Source organism: Macaca nemestrina, chromosome 4, assembly GCF_043159975.1.
Source record: "Macaca nemestrina isolate mMacNem1 chromosome 4, mMacNem.hap1, whole genome shotgun sequence".
Lineage (NCBI taxonomy): Eukaryota > Metazoa > Chordata > Mammalia > Primates > Cercopithecidae > Macaca > Macaca nemestrina.
Window position 1 is genome coordinate 8,807,715 of NC_092128.1, and position 22,137 is coordinate 8,829,851.

Consider the following 22,137-nt stretch of genomic DNA (forward strand, 5'->3'; position numbering starts at 1 on the left):
AAGTCTCAGGATACAAAATCAATAAGCAAAAATCACAAGCATTCCTATACACCAATCACAGAAAAACTGAGAGCCAAATCATGAGTGAACTCCCATTCACAATTGCTACAAAGAGAAGAAAATACTTAGGAATCCAACTTACAAGGGATGTGAAGGACCTCTTCAGGGTGAACTACTAACCACTGCTCATCAAAATAAAGGAGGACACAAACAAATGGAAGAACATACCATGCTCATGGATAGGAAGAATCAATATCATGAAAATGGCCATACTGCCCAAGGTAATTTATAGATTCAATGCCATCCCCATCAAGCTGCCAATGACTTTCTTCACAGAATTGAAAAAAACTCCTTTAAAGTTCACATGGAACCAAAAAAGAGCCTGCATTGCCAAGACAATCCAATGCAAAAAGAACAAAGCTGGAGGCATCACGCTATCTCACTTCAAACTATACTACAAGGCTAAAGTAACCAAAACAGCATGGTACTGGTAACAAAACAGAGATATGGACCAATGGAACAGAACAGAACCCTCAGAAATAAGAACACACATCTACAACCGTCTGATCTTTCGCAAACCTGACACAAACAAGAAATCGGGAAAGGATTCCCTAGTTAATAAATGGTGCTGGGAAAACTGGCTAGCCATGTGTAGAAAGCTGAAACTGGATCCCTTACACAAAAATTAATTCAAGATGGATTAAAGATTTAAATGTTAGACCCCAAACCATAAAAACCCTAGAAGAAAACCTAGGCAATATCATTCAGGACATACGCATGGACAAATACTTCATGATTAAAACACTAAAAGCAATGGCAACAAAAGCCAAAATAGAGAAATGGGATCTAATTAAACTAAAGAGCTTCTGCAAGGGAAAAGTAACTACCATGAGACTGAACAGGCAACCTACAGAATGGGAGAAAATTTTTGCAATCTACCCATCTGACAAAGGGCTAATATCCAGAATCTACAAAGAACTTAAACAAATTTACAAGAAAAAAAAACAACCCCATCAAAAAGTGGGCAAAAGATATGAACAGGCACTTCTCAAAAGAAGACTTTTATGCAGCCAACAGACAAAAGAAAAAATGTTTATCATCACTGGTCATCAGAGAAATGCAAATCAAAACCACAATGAGATACCATCTCACGCCAGTTAGAATGGCGATCATTAAAAAGTCAAGAAACAACAGATGCTGGAGAGGATGTGGAGAAATAGAAACACTTTTACAATGTTGGTGGGAGTGTAAATTACTTCAACTATTGTGGAAAACAGTGTGGCGATTCCTCAAGGATCTAGAACTAGAAATACCATTTGACCCAGCAATCCTATTACTGGGTATGTACCCAAATGATTATAAATCATGCTATTATAAAGACACATGCACATGTATGTTTATTGTGGTACTACTCACAATAGCAGACTTGGAACCAACCCAAATGTCCATCAATGATAGATTCGATTAAGAAAATGTGGCATATATTCACCATGGAATACTATGCGGCCATAAAAAAGGATGAGTTCGTGTCCTTTGTAGGGACATGGATGAAACTGGAAACCATCATTCTCAGCAAACTATCACAAGGACAGAAAACCAAACACTGCATGTTCTCACTCATAGGTAGTAGTTGAACAATGACACTTGGACACAGAGTGGGGAACATCACACACTGGGGCCTGTCATGGGGTAGGGGGCTGGGGATAGTGATAGCATTAGGAGAAATACCTTATGTAAATGACAAGTGGATGGGTGCAGCAAACCAACATGGCACATGTATACCTATGTAACAAACCTGCAGTTGTGCACATGTACCCTAGAACTTAAAGTATAATTTAAAAATGACAAAACAAATAAGTAAAGGAAATAATAAAAATAAGAGCCTGATACAAACTGGGTAAAAATGTCTGTGAGTTATGTATTTGATAAAGAAATTACATACCTATTTAATAGAGAACAGAATAATTTATTTATGCTCTGATCTTCTTAAGGATGGGTATCTTTGCTTCTTTCTGTATTTTTATGTGCACATAAATGTTTTATATATTTACTGTGATATCAAATTGGCTTATAAACAAAGGAGTACTCATAAATGAAATAAATAAGCCCAATTTTTTTCAAGTTCATGTGATTTTAGCAGTCTTTGATAAATATAGTTTTTAAATTGTTGTTACAATAGAAATATCTTCAAAATTTAATTTAGACACATTTGTCTTGGTCAGGAAGGTTTATACTGTTTCTGCTGGATGTTTTAAGGTAATAAAACTTGCTGCTGTACTACTTCTGATACTCTGTGCGTTTATTAGCTCTTATGATTGTTTAGGAAGCTGAGTCTCCTCTCTATCAAAGAGTAAAGGTTTTTGCTTTTTGAAATATTTTGGTTATCACTTTGGCTAAATAAATGGCTATTATATCACAGTGACCTATGATATTAAAATAACTCTATCCTCATAAGGATTCCAGATCAGACATTTTGAATGCAAGTCACCATATGATTCAACATTACCATGCTGTGACTGGAATAGCCTTACTATATTTTAAAGTGGAATATTTATTGATTTGAGGGGCTTGATGGAGGATGGAGAATGAAGATGGGGAAGAAAGAGTAGGATCCTATTTTTAGTAAGTGGGTTTTAAAAACACTCTTATTTTAGGTTAAGGCATACATGTGCAGGTTTGTTATATAAGTAAATTCGTGTTACGAGGGTTTGTTGTACAGATTATTTCATCACCCAGGTATTAGGCTTGGTATCCATTGGTTATCTTTTGTGTTCCTTTCCCTCCTCCCATCCTCTACCCTAAGGTAGGCCCCAATGTCTACAGTTCCCCTCTGTTCATGTGTTCTCATCATATAACTCCCACTTACAAGTGAGAACATGCAGTATTTGGTTTACTGTTCCTGCATTTGTTTGCTAAGGATAGTGGCCTCCAATTCCATCAACATTATTGCAAAGGACATGATCTCATTCTTTTTTATGGCTGCATAGTATTCCATGATGTATATGTAACACATTTCATTCAATCTTATTTCTTTCTCTTGCCTGATCTCTGTCTAAGACTTCCAGTACTATATCAAATAAGATTGGTGAAAGATGGCTTCTTTGTCTTGTGTGAGTTTTTAAGGGGGATGATTTCAACTTTGGTCCTTTTAGTATAATGTTGTCTGTGGGTTTGTCATAGATAGTTCTTACTATTTTGATGAATGTTCCTTCAATATCTAGATTATTGACAGTTTTTAACATGAAGGAATATTGCATTTTATCAAAAGCATTTTCTGTGTCTATTGAGATAATCATGTGGTTTTGTCTTCAACTCTGTTCATGTGATAAATTACATTTATTGATTTGTGTATGTAGAACCAACATTGCTTCCCAGGGATAATGCCTACTTGACCATGGTGGATTAGCTTTTTGATGTACTGTTGGATTTAGCTAACCAGTATTTTGTTAAGGATTTTTGCATCAATGTTTATCAGAGATATTGGCCCGAAGTTTCCTTTTTTTGTAATGTCTCTGCCAGATTTTGGTATCAGGATGATGCTTCATAGAAAGAATTGGGGAGGAATCCCTCTTCCTTAATTTTTTGGAATGGTTTCAATGGGACTGGTACCAGCTCTTTACATATGTGGCAGAATTTGGTTGTGAATCCGTTTTGTCCTGGGCTTTTTTTGGTTGGCATGCTATTTGTTACTGATTTCATTTTGGAGCTCATTATTGATCTGTTCAGGGATTCTGTTTCTTCCTGGTTCTGTCTTGAGAGGGTGTATGTGTCCAGGGATTTATTCAATTCTTCTAGATTTTTTAGTTTATGTGCCTAGAGGTGTTCATAGTAGCTTCTGATGGTTGTTTGCATTTCTAAGGGTTTAGTAGTAATATCCCCTTTTTAGTTTCTAATTGTGTTTATTTGAATCTTCTCTCTTTTCTTCTTTAGTCTAGCTAGTGGTCTATCTTATTAATTGTATCAAAACACCAACTCTTGGGTTCGTTAACCTTCTCAATGGTTTTTCGTGTCTCATTCTCCATCAGTTCAGCACTGATTTTGGTTATTTCTTGTATTCTACTAGCACTGTGGTTGGTTTGCTCTTCCTTCTCTAGTTCTTTTAGTTGTGGCGTTAGGTTGTTAATTTGAGATCTTTCTTACTTTCAATGTGGGCATTTAGTGCTATAAATTTCCCTCTTAACACTACCTTAGCTGTGTCCCAGAGGTTCCACTATGTTATGTCTTTGTTTTCATAAGTTTCAAAGAACTTGATTTCTGCCTTAATTTCATTGTTTATCTAAAAGTCATTCAGGAGCAGGTTGTTTAATTTCCATGTAGTTGTATGCTTTGGAGCAATTTTCTTAGTCTCGAATTCTATTTTTATTGCTCTACAATTTAAGAGTGGTTGGTATAATTTCAGTTATTTTGCATTTGTTGAGGATTGTTTTATGTCCAATTGATTTTAGAGTATGTGCCATGTGGTAATGAGAAGAATGTATATTCTATTGTGTTTTTGTGGAGAGTTCTGTAGATGTCTATCAGGCTCATTTGGTCCAATGTTGGGTATAGCTCCTAAATATCTTTACTTGTTTTCTCCCTCAGTGATCTGTCTAGTATTGTTAGTGGGGCATTGAAGTTTCCCACTATTATTGTATGGGAGTTGAAGTCTCTTTGAAGGTCTCTATGGATCTCTGTTCTCCTGTGTTGAGTGCATATATATTTAGGTTAGTTAGGTTTTCTTGTTGAACTGAAGTCTTTACCATTATGTGATTCCCTTCTTTAACTTTTTTTTATCTTTGTTAGTTTAATGTTCTTTTTTTCTGAAATTAGGATTGCAACCCCTCCTTTTTTCTGTTTTCTATTTGCTTTTAGTAGATTTTTCTCCACTTCTTTATTTTAAGCTTATGTGTGTCATTGCATGTGAGATGACTCTCTTGATGACAGCATACCATTGGGTCTTGCATCTTTATCAAGCTTGCCATTCTGTGCCTTTTAGGTGGGGCATTTAGCCCATTTACATTCAAGGTTAATATTGACACATGTGGATTTGATCCTGTTATTGTGTCATTAGCTGGTTGTTATGCTAACTTGTTTGCGTAGTTGCCTTATAGTGTCACCAGTTTGTGTATTTAAGTGTGTTTTCTTGTAGTGGCTGGTAATGGTCTTTCCTTTCCACATTGAGTGCTTCATTCAGGAGTTCTTGTAAGGCAGCTCTGGTGGTAAAGAATGCTCTCAGCATTTGCTTGTCTGAAAAAGATCTTATTTCTCCTTTGATTATGAAGCTTAGTTTGACTGGATATGAAATTCTTGGTTGGAATTTCTTTTCTTTAAGAATGTTGAACATAGGGCCCCAGACTCTTCTGGCTTGTAGGGTTTTGCTGAGAACTCTGTAGGTAGTCTGAAGGGCTTCCTTTTTTAGGTGGCCCTTTCTCTCTAGCTGCCTTTAACATTTGTTCTTTCATTTCAACCTTAGAGAATCTGATGATTATGTGTCTGAGGGATGATCTTCTTGTGAAGTATTTTCAGGGTTCTCTGTATTTCCTAAATTTGAATATTGGCCTCTCTAGCTAGGTTGGGGACATTATCATAAATGATATCCTGAAATACATTTTCCAAGTTGCTTATACTTTCTTCATCTCTTTCAGGAATGCCAACGAGTTATAGATTCAGCTTCTTTACATAATCCCATATGTCTTGGAGATTTCATTTGTTCGTTTTCATTCTTTTGTCTTTATTTTTGTCTGACTGCCTTCTTTCACAAAGTCAGTCTTCAAACTCTGAGATTCTTTCCTCAATTATGTCTATTCTGCTGTTTAAACTTGCAATTATATTCTGAAATTCTTGTAGTGGGTTTTTCAGCTCTCTCAGGTTGGTTACACTCTCTTCTATAACGGTTATTTTGTCTGTCAACTTCTGTATCATTTCATTGTGATTCTTAGCTTTCTTAGATTTGGTTTAAACACTCTCCTAGATCTCCATAATCTTCATTCCTATCCATATTCTGAATTATATTTCTGTCATTTCAGCCACCTCATGCCAGTTAAGAACCCTTGCTAGAGAACTAGTGCAATCATTTGGAGAAAATAAAATACTCTGGATTTTTGAGTTGTCAGAGTTCTTTTGCTTGTTCTTTCTCATCTTTGTGGGCTCATGTTCCTTAAATTTTTGAAGTTGCTTTCCTTTGAATTTTTTTTCTTGTATCCTATTTGATGACCTTTGGGATTTGTTTGTGGTATAAAGTGATTTCAGTCAACTAGCTTCATTTCTGGAAGATTTTAGGTGGCCAAGGCTCAGTCCAGGACTTCTGTACTGCATACTCTAACTCTGGGAGACTGGTATCAAGCCCTGGCTTTTTTCTCTGGCTCCTCGAGGTTAGAAACCTGTTATGCAGGAGGGGCCTAGTTGCTCCTGAACTGCCGGTAACAACACTCCGATGAGTGGTGCCAGCCAAAGCACTTTGTGGGGCAGTGGCAGCAAGATTCATTCTATTTCACATGTATCAGCAGCAGCAGCAGAACAGTGGTGTGCACGCTCTTCAGCTGTGGCAGGTTCCTGGCAGTCTCAGGGTGCCAGCTTCTGTGCAGGTGCTTGCAGCAGTGGCAGTGGCATCATAGTTTGGGGGTCCAGGAGGCCTCTGAAAGCCACTGTATATTGGTTCACACTGGTGGTAGTGTTAGCACAGGAGTGGGCCACTGGGGGCCCAGGACTGTGTGTGCGCTTCATACACATTTACACAGGTGGTGGTGGCCACTCAGGGCAGGGACAGGTCTACTGTCCTCCATGTATAGTTTCACACTGGTGGCAATGTCAGAGCAGGGGCTAGGTGCCGATGGAGATGGGGCTGGCATGCTCTGTGTCCAACAATGATCAAAAGATGATGGCAGTGCAGAGCAGGGGAGGGATGGCAGGATGCATGCACACCAGCAGCAGTAGCATAGCAGAGTGCATATGCACACATGTGCTGACAGGGATGGGAAGGCAAGGTCCTCCCTTGCACAGCAGCACTGGCAAAACAATGGAGAAATAGCTGTGGGTGAGTACATACTGGCAAAGTGGCACATGGGAGGCTGCAGTGGAAGGAGGGTGCAGGCAGGCTGGTGCCCCTCTATAGGGGCCTCTCTACTGGAGCATTCTCCCAGTCAGGCAGAGTCTGCCATCATAGAAGTTATGATGCAGGTCCCCAGGAGGTACCTGAGGGCTGCACTGCAAGGAGGCACAGCCAGACTGGAGCCCTGGGAGTGGGCAGCAGACCAAGGGGTGCTCAGGTCAGACTTGCCCGGTCTCATAGGCAAGACCATCCTGTCAGATTTCAGATCTAACATTTTCCCTAGACTTAAAGTCTTGTAGAGGAGTAAGTGGAGCCTTGGGGAATGGGTGTCCCTGGCCATACTCCACTACAGATGCTTCCACACCAAACCCTCTGGGCTCCACACTGGCTGGAGTTCTGCCCCTACCACTTCAATGAGCAGCTCTCCCTGCCAACTCAAGTGTCTAGTGGTCAAGGGGTTTCCTCCTGCTGGGATTCCAGAGGTCTATGGTGAGAGCAAGTTGTTCTTTGCCTGTTCAACTCAATCCTTCTGCAGGAGTGGTGGGGGGCCAGGAACAAATCCTAGTATGTGATAGTCCTATGCAAAGTTCTGAGCTTACTCCCCCTTCATCCCAGCACCTGTGTCTTCCCTCCATCCATTTTCAATGCTTCCCCTCTGAAGATCTGCTAGGAGTAAGCCAGTCTTCCTGATGTTTTGGTCCCTCAGTGGCAGATATTTCCTGGCTGCATCTAGTTGGCCATCTTGAAGCAGGAAACCTTGAGCAAATGTTTTAAAACTTTGATATTCGATAAACTTTCCAAAATTGAAATTTTCAAATTCTAATTCAATCTTTTTGACCTCAAACTAACTCTTTGGATATTAGAGCTCCTGGAAATCACAGACACATTAGGCTTATTTGTTATGTTAAAATCTCATGGAAATCATTGTCAAATATGAAATGGTGTTTAATTTTCTTTGGGTTATAGTTTTAGACATGTATTATTAATATATGTTCCAAAATTTATGAGATTTCTAAAATTCTGATGTCTTAATATGTCCTAATAATTATTATGTCAAATTGCTGTATACCACAGAAATAGCCAAACTTTCTTGTCAATTGAGCCTTTAACTATGGCTATTCTAAGACTTTTGTCATTCACATGCAATTATTGTTTTACTTTGATTCTTCTCACAAAGTAGTTTATAATTGTTTTAGTCCAAAGTTTGCTTCCTTAAGAATATTCATGGAAAGGACTCTGACAAGTACTCTTGAATACAAGTTTCAGATAACTTTGGAAATCATATCATTGGATTAGGTAAAAACTTTCAGGACTCCAATTAAAAGTTAATGCTTTTATGAGGATTGCTAACCCAACATCAGGCAGAACAAGAATTACTTACATGAAACTGAACAAATAGCGGACTGAAATAATTTTATGACTTCCTTGGTTGTAACATTGCTAATTCTTTTTGTGTTCTGTTTTCCAGAGTCAAGAAAACTTTTTTCTTTTGAGATATTTATAGCTTACAACAAATTGAGTAAAGTATAGCTTTATAAGGAAAAATACGAAGGATTTGTCTTTCTCTCTACCTGATTTCTTCAGAATTTAGAAACTATTTGCGAACATTCTTAATTTATGGTAATATAATTATTCATATAAGTTTAATAATAATCTGTTTTCTTTTATGACAGGAATCAATTGGAGACTGGTTATTTTACTAAGGCTGCGAGAGACATGGCATATTTTCAGATATGCCCAGATTGCTTTGAGGAATTAAGGTTGACTTTATAGACCCAAAAAGAAGCCCTTTGGAAAGACTGGCCTGGCACTTTGTGGGCTCTACCCAGTCCAAACTTCCCAGCAGCTTTGTTCACATTGAGAGGGGAAAACCGCCCTCTCAAGCTTCAGTAATGGTGGACCCATAATTTTCTTCATGATGTTTTTATTTTGCTTCCTAATTTAATAAGATTTATTTTTCATTCTGTCAGAGACATTTTCTTTTGATTGTACTACTCAAATTAACAATGTTATTCATCTCTCATTGTTTTACTTTTTCTAAGAAAACCAGAAAAATGGTATCCTGAAAACTAAAAATAACAAAGCCTGCAAATCTCCTTCCTTTAAAATCCCATTGGGCCAAAGCACTGTTCTGTTAACAATATACCCTTCCTTTAGGCCCAGCGACTACCAGGGAAGAGGTGGATGCATGAGATTGTAAGGGCCAGTTTTAAGGGGTTCAGACCCCCAAAGTCAAAGGCATGTACCTATACACAGATGCCTATTCATGGGGCTAATTGATGGACTTTGCCTCCTGAGCCTTTATATGCCCCCTTTCCGTCCTTCTCAATCATGAAAAAAAAAATTCTGCTTTAACATAAGAGCCCAAACCCAAAGCCTTGGCCACATTCTGGGACCCATGTATATTTGCAATTAAATGTAAAACAGTTTTATTCCTCAAACCTAGACCAATTCCCCTTGTCAGCAAAAAGTAGCTAGAATGGCCATTGTCCCATTTCCCTCAAGATTGAGGAATGCACAACAGAAAGGGAGTCGATATAGTTTGAATATGTGTTGCTGCCAAATTTCATGTTGAATTGTAATCCCCAATGTTGGAGGTGGGGTCTTGGAGGAGGTGTTTGGGTCATAAGGGCAAACCCTTATGTCATAGTGAGTTCATTTGAGATCTGGTTGTCTAAATGTGTGGAACCTTCCCCACCCATTCTCTCTCTTGTTCCTGCTCTGCCATGTGATGTGTCTGTTCCTGCTTCTATACACAGACACTTTTACTTGAATTCTCTATGTTTTTAAATTCAAGAATGAAGAGGAGCTCTTTGTGTAAAATAATGAAATAAAACAGGGGATTTCAAGTAGCATCTTTACCAAAGATTTGGGCAGAATCTTCCACTGGCTTGGACCTAAAGGGTCTAACTGTGGCATTGTAAATGTCAATATTCCAATGAGTGGAGCTGAGATTGCAGATGCATTTAGAGGAGAAAAGCACACTTGCAGTGGCAGGGAGTCTGGTGATGATGCCTGGAAATAGTACCTGAGAAGGTTTACTTGTACCATCAACTATGGTAAGGACCTTCCTCTGGCAAAAGGAATCAAGTTTTGGTAAAGGTTTTTCAGATGAACATTACTTAATTTTAGGTGTTACTGCAGCTGTTTCTGAAGAAGACAAAAAAAATTAAAATACTCCCTGAATACATGCATCATTATGACTATGATAGTGACTAATTATCATAGTCATAATGTTGTTGTTACCGGGGAGTCCTCCCTCCCAGAGCTCCCAAGATGGTGGCAGACTGCTTCCAAAATGGTGGCCGGCCACTTCCAAGATGGCAGCAAGCCTCATGTTCTCTGACCTGGGGTTCTTAGCCTCACGGATTCCAAGAAATGGAATCTTGGGCCATGCGGTGAGTGTTATAGCTCTATCAGAAGCTGTAGGTCACAGAAGAGAATGGTGGAACCCAGTGACTAGTGTTCAGCTCAATTAGGATGAACCCAGGCACTTAGCCATGCAGGAACAATGGCAAGCCTTTAGCCCAATCAGGAGTGGCAATGGGCATCTTGCTGGATCAGGTGCACAGTAGACACCCTGCTGGATCCAGAGGGATGGAAGTCAGTGGTGGGTCTGTGATGGCAGCAAACAGCAGTGGTGGATGGTGAGCGAAAGCTCAGCTCCAGCTGTAACAAACATGGACCAGAAGAGTGCAGTTGCAAGATTTAATAGAGTGAAATAGAATGAAAACAGAGATCCCATACAAAGGGAGGGGACCCAAAGGGGTTGCTGCTGCTGGCTCAAATGCCTGGGTTTACATCCCGATCCTTGTCCCTCCCACTGTGCTCTCAGGTGATAGATGATTGGCTATTTCTTTAACTCCTGTTTTTGCCTAATTAGCATTTTAGTGAGCTCTCTGATTGGTCAAGTGTGAGCTAAGTTGCAAACCTCATGTTTAAAGGTGAAAGTGGTCACCTTCCCAGCTAGGCTTAGGAATTCTTAGTCGGCCTAGGAAATTCAGCTAGTCCTGTCTCTCAATGTCCTATGACCCCAAAGCCCTGATTAAATCAAGAGACTCATTTTTTTAAAAAATCAAAACAAAATTGTCACATTAAAAAATGGTATTGATGAATACAGCACTGCTATAAAAATACCTGAAAATCTGGAAGCAGCTTTGGAACTGGGTAACAGACAGAGGCTGGAAGAGTTTGTGGAGGGCTTCATGTGGTGTTAAGCCTGCAGGCATACAGAATGCAAGGGTGAAGGAAGCTTGGCAGCCTCCACCAAGATTTCAGAGGATGTGTAAGAAAGCCTGGGTGCCCAGAAAGAAGCCTGTTGCAGGGGCAGAGCCCTCACAGAGAACCTTTAATAGCAGGGTTTTGAGGGCAAATGTGGAGTTAGAAGCCCCACACAGAATCCCTACTGAGGCAATGCCTAGTGAAGTTAAAGCTCCCTGAGGCTTCCCTAGAAGCTGAGCTGATGCTAGCACTATGCTTGTACAGCCTGCAGAACCATGAGCTGATTAAACCTATTTTCTTTACAAATTACCCAGTCTCAGGTATTTCTTTATCACAATGTAAGAACTGCTTAATATAGAAAATTGGTACTGAGGAATGGGGCGTTGTTATAAAGATACTTGAAAATGTGGAAGCAGCTTTGGAACTGGGTAGCAGCAGTTAGAAAACTTTGTAGAGATCAGAAGAAGATGGGAAGATGAGGCAAAGTTTGAAATTACTTAGGGACTGGTTAAATTGTTTTAACCAAAATGCTGATAGTGATATTGTAGCAGGACGAGAGGCAGACAAAACTCCTCAGACACCAAGTTAAAGAAGGAAGGGGTTGATTCCAAGTCTTTGCTATTGTGAATAGTGCTGCAATAAACATACTTGCAGCTGGAAACCATCATTCTTAGCAAACTATCACAAGAACAGAAAACCAAACACCGCATGTTCTCACTCATAGGTGGGAACTGAACAATGAGATCACTTGGACTCAGGAAGGGGAACATCACACACCGGGGCCTATCATGGGGAGGGGGGAGGGGGGGAGGGATTGCATTGGGAGTTATACCTGATGTAAGTGACGAGTTGATGGGTGCAGCACACCAACATGGCATAAGTATACATATGTAACAAACCTGCACGTTATGCACATGTACCCTACAACTTAAAGTATAATAATAATAAATAAATTTTAAAAAAAATTAAAAAAAAAAAAAAAAAAAGAAGGAAGGGGTTTATTCGGCAAGGGGCATCGGCAAGACTTCTCTCTCAAGAGCCGAGCTCCCGGAGTGAGCAATTCCTGTCCCTTTTAAGGGCTCACAACTCTAAGGGGGTGCATGTGAGAGGGTCGTGACTGATTGAGCAAGCAGGGGGTAAGCGACTGGAGGCTGCATGCACCAGTAATTAGATCGGAACAAAACAAGATAGGGATTTTCACAGTGCGTTTCTAAATAATGTCTGTAATCTATAGATAACAGAACCAATTAGGTCAGGGATTGATCTTTAACTACCAGACCCAGGGTGCAGCACCAGGCTGTCTGCCTGTGGATTTCATTTCTGCCTTTTAGTTTTTACTTCTTCTTTCTTTGGAGGCAAAAATTGGGTATAAGATGATATGAAGGGTGGTCTCCTCCCTTAATGAGGACAGTTAAGTCCAGGTTGCCAAGATATCAGATGGCAATGAGAAACTTACTGGGAACTGGAGCAAAGGTCACTCTTGTTATGCCTTAGCAAAGAACTTGGCTGCATTGTGTTTATGCCATAAGAGTTGGTGAAGTTTCAACTAAAGAGTGATTTAGGATATCTGGCAGAAGAAATTCCTAAGCAACAAAGCATTCATGATGTTACCTGGCTGCTTCTAACAGCTTACAATCAGATGCAGGAGCAAATAAATGACTTAAAGTTGGAATATTTAAATAGTAAGTAGAGCATAAAAGTTTGTAAAAATTTGCAGCCTAGCCAAGTGACAGAGAAATAAAGCTTTTTTGGGAAAGGAATTCAAGCAGATTTTGGAGCAACCATTTGCTAGAGATATTTGCATAACTAAAAAGGAACCAGGTGCTAATAGCCAACATAATGGGAAAAGGGCTTTAAAGACATTTCAGAGATTTTTGAGGCAGCCCTTCCCACCACAAGCCTAGAGGCCCAGGAGAGAACAATTCCATGGGCCTGTTCTGGGGACCTACTGCCATGCACAGCCTTGGGACACTGTTCCCCATCTCCTGGCTACTCCAACTCCAGCTGTGGCTCAAAGGAGCCGAGGTAGAGCTCAGGCTACTACTTCAGAGGGTGTGAGCCATAAGCCTTGTGGCTTCCATGTGGTGTTAAGCCTACAGGCACACAGAATGAAAGATTGAAGGAGGCTTGGCATCTTCTACCAAGATTTTAGAAGATGTGTGAGAAAGACTGAGTGCCTGCTGCAGGGGCAGAGCCCTCATGGAGGAACTCTAATAGGGCAGTGTGGGTTAGAGGCCCCACACATATTCCTTACTGGGGCACTGTCTAGTGGAGCTGCGAGAAGGAGATCACTGTTCTCCATGCCCAAGAATGGTAGATCCACCAACAACTTGCAACCTCAGTGTGGAAAAGACACGGGTGGAGCTGGTCAAGGCTTTGGGAGCCCACCCCTTCCTTCAGTGTGCCCTAGATATGGGACATGGAGTCAAAGGAGATTATTTTGGCACTTTAAAATTTAATTATTTCAGGGCCGAGCATGGTGGTCCATGCCTGTAATCCCAGCATTCGGGAGGCTGAGGCAGGAGGATTGCTTGAGGCCAAGAGTTTGAAACCAAGCTGGGCAACAAAGTGAGACCCCATCTTGAAAAGAACAAACAGATTTAATGACTTCCTATACAAGTCAGGGTTCCAAACTTGTATGACACCTGTAGTCTATTTCTTGTGGCTGATTGCTTTGTTTTGCGGTGGTTTACCCAATGCCTATAACCCATTGTATCCTGGAAGTAAATAACTTGCTTTGATTTTACAAGCTCATAGGTGGAAGGAACTCATTACCAGATGAGACTTTGGACTTTGGACTTGGAACTTTTCCTTGAGTTGATGCTGAAATGACTTAAGATTTGTGTGTGGGCAGGGGGCTGTTGGAAAGGCATGATTTTATTTTACAATGTGAGAAGGATGTGAAATTTGGAGAGCCAGGAGTGGAATGGTATACTTTAAATATATGTCCCTCCCAAATCTCATGTTGAATTGTAATCCCCAATGTTGGAAGTGGGGTCTGATGAGAAATGTTTGGGTCATGGGAGTGAATCCCTCATGGCTTGGTGCTGTCCTTGCAATAGTGAATGAGTTTCTTGAGATATGGTTGTTTAAGTGTGTTGTACCTCCCCCACCTTCCCCCCTCTCTCTCTTGCTCCTGCTCTGGCCATGTGATGTGTCCACTCCCACTTCACCTTCTGCCATGAATAAAAGCTCCCTTTTATTCATCTCTCTAGAAACTGAGCAGATGCCAGAGCTATGCTTCATCAACCTTCAAAACTGTGCCAGTTAAACCTCTTTTCTTTAGAAATTAGCCAGCCTCGGGTATTTCTTTATAGCAATGCAAGAATGACATAATACAGGGGGCTTATAACCGTGGGACCAGCTCAAACCAATTAACCACTGCTTAAGTTGTTACAGATGTTGCAGAGGCAAAATTGCAAGTCATTTACCACAGCCATGAACAATGTTAACCTCCTGATTTTGAACACTACCAATCTGGCAAACCAGCTGCAGTGGCATCGCCTAGGCCTAGTTAGAAATGCCACTGAAGCTTGGTCCACCCCCAAATTGAAGAGACACATTTGAGCATTTCCTCCTGTCTCCTTGCCAGTAAACTCAAAACGAAGCTTTTATTCTCAAAAGTCAGTGCCATAGTGTTGGCTTCTATGTACATTGATCGGCAAGCCCATTGCTCAATAATACATTTATATATTCTCATGATATTGGTTAGCATCCTTTAATTTCAACCTAAAATACTCCCTTTCGCATGCATGGTAAGGCAGATGGTGATGAATTCCTTCAGCTATTATTTGTCTGGGAAAATCTTTTGTCTCTCCTCCATTGGTAAAGAAGTTTTGTTGAGTATAAGATTCTTGGTTGGCAATTTTTTTCTTTTAGCACTTTGAATATATCATTTCACTCTCTCAGTCTGCAAAGTTTCTGGCAAGATCTGCTAACAGTCTTATGAAGATTCCTTGGCCAGGTGCAGTAGCTTATGCCTGTAATCCCAGCACTTTGGGAAACCAAGGCAGGTAGATCACCTGAAGTCAGGAGTTTGAGAACAGCCTGGACAACATGGTGAAACCTTATCTGTATTAAAAACTAAAAAATTAACCAGGCATGGTGGTGAGCACCTGTAATCCCAGCTACTTGGCAGGCTAAGGCAGGAAAATCACTTGAACCTAGGAGGTGGAGTTTGCAGTGAGCCAAGATTGTACCACTGCACTCCAGCCTGGATGACAGAGCAACACTGTCTCAAAGAAAAAAAAAAGGATTTCTTTCTGTTAAGCTGTATTTCTCTTACTGATTTGAAAATTATATTTGATTTTTTTACTTTTGAGAATTGAGTATAATGCATCTCAGTGAAGATCTCTTTACATTTAATCTACCTAGTTTATAGGGGCTAACTTGGCACCAGGGTCCACTGGGGCCTAGGCTTGTGGGCAAAAGCCTGAAAGCAGGGTTATAATTTAGATCCTGGGTCTATGATGTCTAGAGTCCTTTAGGCTTTATAGACCTAGATGTTCATTTCCCTCTCCAGATTTGAGGAATTTTCTGTTATTGTTTCTTTAAATAAACGTTCTGCTGTTTTTATCTTTCTCTGCTTCTGAAATTTCCGTAATGTGTGTTGGTTCACTTGATGACGTCCCATAAGTCTGCAGGCTTTCTTCACACTTTTCCATTCTTCTTTTTGTTCCTCATACTGGGTAATTTCAAATGACCTGTCTTTGAACTCACTAGTTCTTATCATTCAAATCTGCTGTTGAAGCTCTCTGAAATTTTCAGTTCAGTTATTGTGTTCTTCAGCTTCTGAATTTCATTCTTTTTAACGGTTTCTATTTCTTTGTTGAACAACTCTTTGTTTATGTATTCTGATTATTGTTTAGTTTGTGTTTTCTTGTAGCCCACTAAACTTCTTTCAGATAATTATTTTAAACTCTTAGGCAGTTCATAGATCTGCATTTCTGTAAGGTCTGTTAATGGTGTTTTATTTTGTTCCTTTGGTGTCATGTTTTTCTGATTATCTGTAATCCTTGGGGCCTTAAATTGATGTTTGCATATTTAAAGAAGTAGGCAGCTTTTTCAGTCTTTACAGACTGGATTCAACAGGGAAAGCTCTTCACCAGTCAGCCTGAAGATTCTAGGTAAGCTAACTAATGGGGTTTATCAGTGGGTTTGTGATATGGTTTAAATGTTTGTTCCCTCCAAATCTCATGTTGACATGTGATTCCCAATGTTGGAAGTGGGGCCTGGTTGGAGGTCATTGGATCATGGGGGCAGATCCCTCATGAAGGTTTTAGCACCATCCCCTTGGTAATAAGTGAGTTCTTGCTCTGAGTTCATGTGAGATAACTGGTTGTTTAAAAGTGTGTGGAACCTACCCCCCTTCTCTGGCTCCTGTTCTTATCATGTGACTTGCCTATTCCCACTTCATCTTCCTCCATAATTGTAAGGTTCTTGAGACCCTCACCAGAAGCAGATGCTGGAGCCATCTTGATGCAGCCTACAGGTTGATGAGTCAATTATAACTCTTTACTTTACAAATTACTAAGCCATGGGTATTTCTTTACAGCAGTGCAAGAATGGCTTAACACAGCTTGGTATTGGAGTCCTTGAGCATGCTACCCTGGTCCCTCAGCAAGTAGGTGGGCAGGCTTGGTGCTTGGATCTACAATGACCAGCTTGGAGCCTGGGTCCGCTAGGGTGGCACTGGAGCTTAGGTCCATGCAGGCAGGCCTATCATTAAGAAGGGCCTCACATCTGGGACCATGGGGATGAGCCTGGTTCTGAGTCTGTGGGCCTAGAGTCTACAGGGGTGCAATGGGAGCCAGCTTGGCCCTGGAGCAGGCCTTAAGGCTGATCTTCAGATCCAACACAAACCCTCATCCCATGAGTGCTAGTCTAGAGAATGAGACTGCAGAGGCTTACCTGGAACCTGAGGCTGTGGGACAAGTCTGAAGCCTGGGGCTTTTTGAGGATGGCCTGGTGCTGGAGCAGACCTGGAGCCTGAGGCTATGAGGGCAGACCTATTGCTAGAGTTGGACTAGGACCTGTGTCTGCAAGGTGGCCCTAGAGCCTGGGGCTACAAAAGGCCACCTGACAATGGGAAAGACCTGGAGTCTGGAGCCACAGAAACACCTTTAGTTATACTAACTAAGAAAAAAGACTGAACTATATAATATTATAAATAAAAGCAGAAACATTACAACTGACACTGCAGGTATACATAGGACCATAAGAAATTGTTATAATAATTATAGACCAATAAATTTGATAGCCTAGATAAAATTAGTAAATTCATAGGCATATACAACCTATCAAGATTGAATCACCAAGAAATAGAAAATCTTAATACATCAATGACAAGTAAGGAGATTAAATCCCCACCTAACAAAGAAAAACTCAAGACATGAAGGCTCCACTGGTGAATTTTAACAAACACTTACAGCAAAATGAATGTAATGCCAATTCCACTCAAACTTTTCTGAAAAATTGAAGGAAAAGGAATACTTTCAAACTCATTTTATGAGGCCACAATTACCCTAATACCAAAACCAGAGGACACTACAAGCAAAGAAAATTAGAGGCCAATATCTCTGATGAACATAGATGTAAAACTCTTCAATAAAATACAAGCATACTGAATTCAACAGCACATTAAAAAGATTATACACTTTGAGCAAGTGGGATTTATCCCTAGAATGCAAAAATGGCTCAACATATGCAAATAAATAAGTGTGACACACTACGTTAACAAAATAATGGATAAAAATCATATGATCATCTCAATAGATGCAAAGAAAGCACTAGACAAAATTCAGTATCCTTTCATGACAAAAATGCTCAACTAATTAAGTATAGAAAGAATGTACTTTTATGGTGGCCAAGATGGCCAACGAGAAACAATTAGTATGCATGGCTCTGATGGAGAGGAACAAAAAGAACAAGTAAATACAGCATCTCAAAGTGAAACATCAGGTACTTGCATTGCATCTAATCAAGGAAATAATTTGACCCTGGAGAATGAAGAAAAGCAAGACAGCATGACGGCCCACACAGGAGCAACACAGAGCCAGGGGAATCTCCCCCACCCAGGGAAGCAGTGAGTGCATGTGCGATCTCAGGAACCCACACTTCTCCCACAAATTTTTGCAACCCATGGGCCAGGAGATCTTCTTGTGAACCCACTCCACTGGGGTCTTTTGTGGACAAACAGAGCTGTGGAATCTCAGCAGAGCAGCTGCTCAGGCATGCATGGAGTCCGGAGAACCTTAGCTACTCAGGATTTCTGGCAAAAGTAGCTGCAACTCCAGCAAAGTGGAGGTTAGATCCCTGCACATACCCTTAGGAAAGAGGCTGAATCCAGGGGACTGAGCAGTGACAGCCTGCAGGCCCCACTTCCATGGCACCTCACAGGATAAGACCCATTAGCTTGGAGTTCCAGCCAGCCACTGGTGGCAGCATTGCCCTTCCCAGTGATGGAGTTCCCAGGAGAAGGGGCAGGCCACCATCTTTCATCTTTGTTGTTTGAGCTACTTAGCCCCCAACCAAGCCTTCAGAATTTGGAGAGTCTTGGCTGACCACAGGCAGAAGGGACCCACTAAGAACAGCATAGCTGCTCTAACAAAACGTGGCCAAACTGCTTCTTTAAGTGGGTGTCCAATCCCATCACTCTTCCCTGAGTAGGACTTCCCAACCAGGGCCTCCAGCCACCCCCATTAGTGTTCTCCAGCCAACAGAGATTTTAATACATTGGGATGAAGCTCTCAGCATGAAGGGTGGGCCACCATCCTTGCTGTTTGGGCAACTTAGCTACTCCAACATTCAGGCTTTGGGGTGTCTGAGGCAATGGGGAACTGAAGTGGATCCCAAGCACAGCTTAGCTGCCCTATGAAATGATGGCCAGACTGCTTTTTAAAGTGGGTCCCCAATCACATTTCTCCTCATTGAGTGGGGCCTTTCTATCAGGGTCTCAGGCCACCTCCTACAGGTGTGTTCAGGCTAGCAACAGGCCTGCACCTCCCTGGAATGAAGCTCCCAGAGGGATGGGCACGTTGCCATATTTGCTATTTAACAGCCTTCACTGGTGATATCTCCAGGCACTGGAAAATCCGAGGTGACTAGGGACTGGAGTGGGCCCCTAGCATACCGCAGAAGCCCTATGGAAAAGTGGCCAGACTGTTATGTGGGTGCCCATTCCCGTATCTCCTTACCAGACAGGTCCTCCAGGCTTGGCCTCCAGACACCCACCACCAGAGCTATCAAGCCAATAGCAACTCAGCAACTCCCTGGACAGAACCTTCCAGGGCAACTGAAAACCTCTCTGCCCCTGCCTCTGCAATGGAACTGCCTTTGCCACCCTTGGACTAACATAGGAACAAAGACCCTAAGTGCCTTATACACACCTCCAACAAGCTACATTTGACCCAAGAAGAGGAAGCCAGACAATTTTCCATGGGTCCCCCACACCCCCCATTGCTCATCACCAGACAAGGAATCTCCGGCTTGGGCCCACCAGCACAGACCCTCCATCTTGGGCTAATTGCACTGAGCAGCTGCTGACCTGCATCTTTCTGGGGTAGGGCCCCTGGGAGACAAGCAAAAGACCCTTGTCCACAACCACTACTAAGGTCCTTCCTTTCTGCCTCCAATTTGAGGAAGGAACATCAACACTGAGATCACCCCAGAGCTGCAGTGGGCAGCCCAGGAGCACCAAGCCACGATCTACAGCCAGCACTCAAAGGAGAGAGAAACCAATACTTTCAGAGCATTGAGAGGGAACATGGCCACAACTGTGAGGAAACATAGGGGAGCCACACAACCAAGCAAGAGTCTACAAACTGACCAACAAACACAAGTGCCACCTGCTGGATCACACCCTAAACCTTTAACACCAAAAATACCTCACTAACATGCCCTCCTCTGAAACCAGAGACAAGAAGTCAGCTTCAAACAAAGACCCTGCACAAAGACTTGGCCCTGCGAAAACATCCAGAAAAAGAAGTCTATTGATGTATTCAATCTACACTGGTTAAAGGAACACCAACACGCAGAGATGAGAAAGAACCAACGCAAGAACTCCAATAACTCAAGTAGCCAGATTGTCATATGTCCTCCAAATGGCACACCAGTTATCCAACAAGAGTTCTTAACCAGGCTGAAATGGCTGGAATGACAGAAATAGAGTACAAAATATGGATAGAAACAAAAATCTTCGAGATTCAGAAGGATGGCAAAACCCAATGCAAGGAAAATAAGAATCACAATAAAGCAATACGGGAGCTGAAGGACAAAATAACCAGTATAAAAAAGAACCAATGCATCTGACAGAGCTGAATAACATAATACAATAATATCACAAGTATTAACAGCAGAATAAATCAAGCTGAGGAAAGAATCTCAGAACTTGAAGACTGGAAATAGGAACACTTTTACACTGTCAGTGGGACTGTAAACTAGTTCAACCATTGTGGAAGACAGTGTGGCGATTCCTCAAGGATCTAGAACTAGACATACCATTTGACCCAGCCATCCCATTACTGGGGATATACCCAAAGGATTATAAGTCATGCTGCTTTAAAGACACATGCACATGTATGTTTATTGTGGCACTATTCACAATAGCAAAGACTTGGAATCAACCCAAATGTCCATCAGTGACAGACTGGATGAAGAAAATGTGGCACATATACACCATGGAATACTATGCAGCCATAAAAAAGGATGAGTTTACGTCCTTTGTAGGGACATGGATGCAGCTGGAAACCATCATTCTCAGCAAACTATCACAAGAACAGAAAACCAAATACCACATGTTCTCACTCATAGGTGGGAACTGAACAATGAGATCACTTGGACACAGGAAAGGGAGCATCACACACCAGGTCCTATAGTGGGGAGGGGGTAGGGGGCAGGGATAGCATTAGGAGATATACCTAATCTAAATGGCGAGTTAATGGGTGCAGCACACCAACATGGCACATGTATATATATATATGTGTATATATATACACATGTATATATACATATATATATATGTAACAAACCTGCACGTTGTGCACATGTACCCTAGAACTTAAAGTATAATAATTTTTTAAAAAATCCTATCATCCGCAAAAAAAAAAGCTATTCCACCATGGTCAATTAGGCTTTATTCCTGGGTTGCAAGGTTGGTTCCATATACACAAATCAATAAATGTGATTCATCACATGAACAGAACTAAAGACAAAAACCACATGATTAATAGACACAGAAAGTGCTTTTGACAAAATGCAACATTCTTTCATGTTAAAAATTCTCAATCAACTAGGTATTGAAGGAACACACATTAAAATAGTAAGAGCCATCTATGACAAACCCACAGCTAACATTGCTGAATTGGCAAAAGTTGGAAGCAAATCCTCTGGAAAACAAGCACAAGACAAGGACGCCCTCTCTTGCCACTTCTATTCAACATAGGATGAAGTACTGGCCAGAGCAATAAGAAAAGAGAAAGAAATAAAGAACATCTAAATAGGAAGAGAGGAAGTCAAACTATGTCTGTTTGCAGACAACATGATTGTATATCTAGAAAACCCTATGGTCATGGGCCAAAATCTCTTTGAGCTGATAAACAACTTCAGCAAAGCTACGGGATACAAAAATCAATGTACAAAAATCACTAGCATTCCTATACACCAACAAGATCCAAACCAAGAGTCAAGTGAGAAAGGTAATCCCATTCACAATTGCCATAAAAAGAATAAAATACCTAGGAACACAGCTAACCAGGGAGGTAAAAGATCTCTACACTGAGAATTACAAAACACTGCTCAAAGAAATCAGAAAAGACACAAACAAATGGAAAAACATTCCATGCTCATGAAGATGAAGAATTAATATTGTTTAAATGGCCATACTGCCCAAA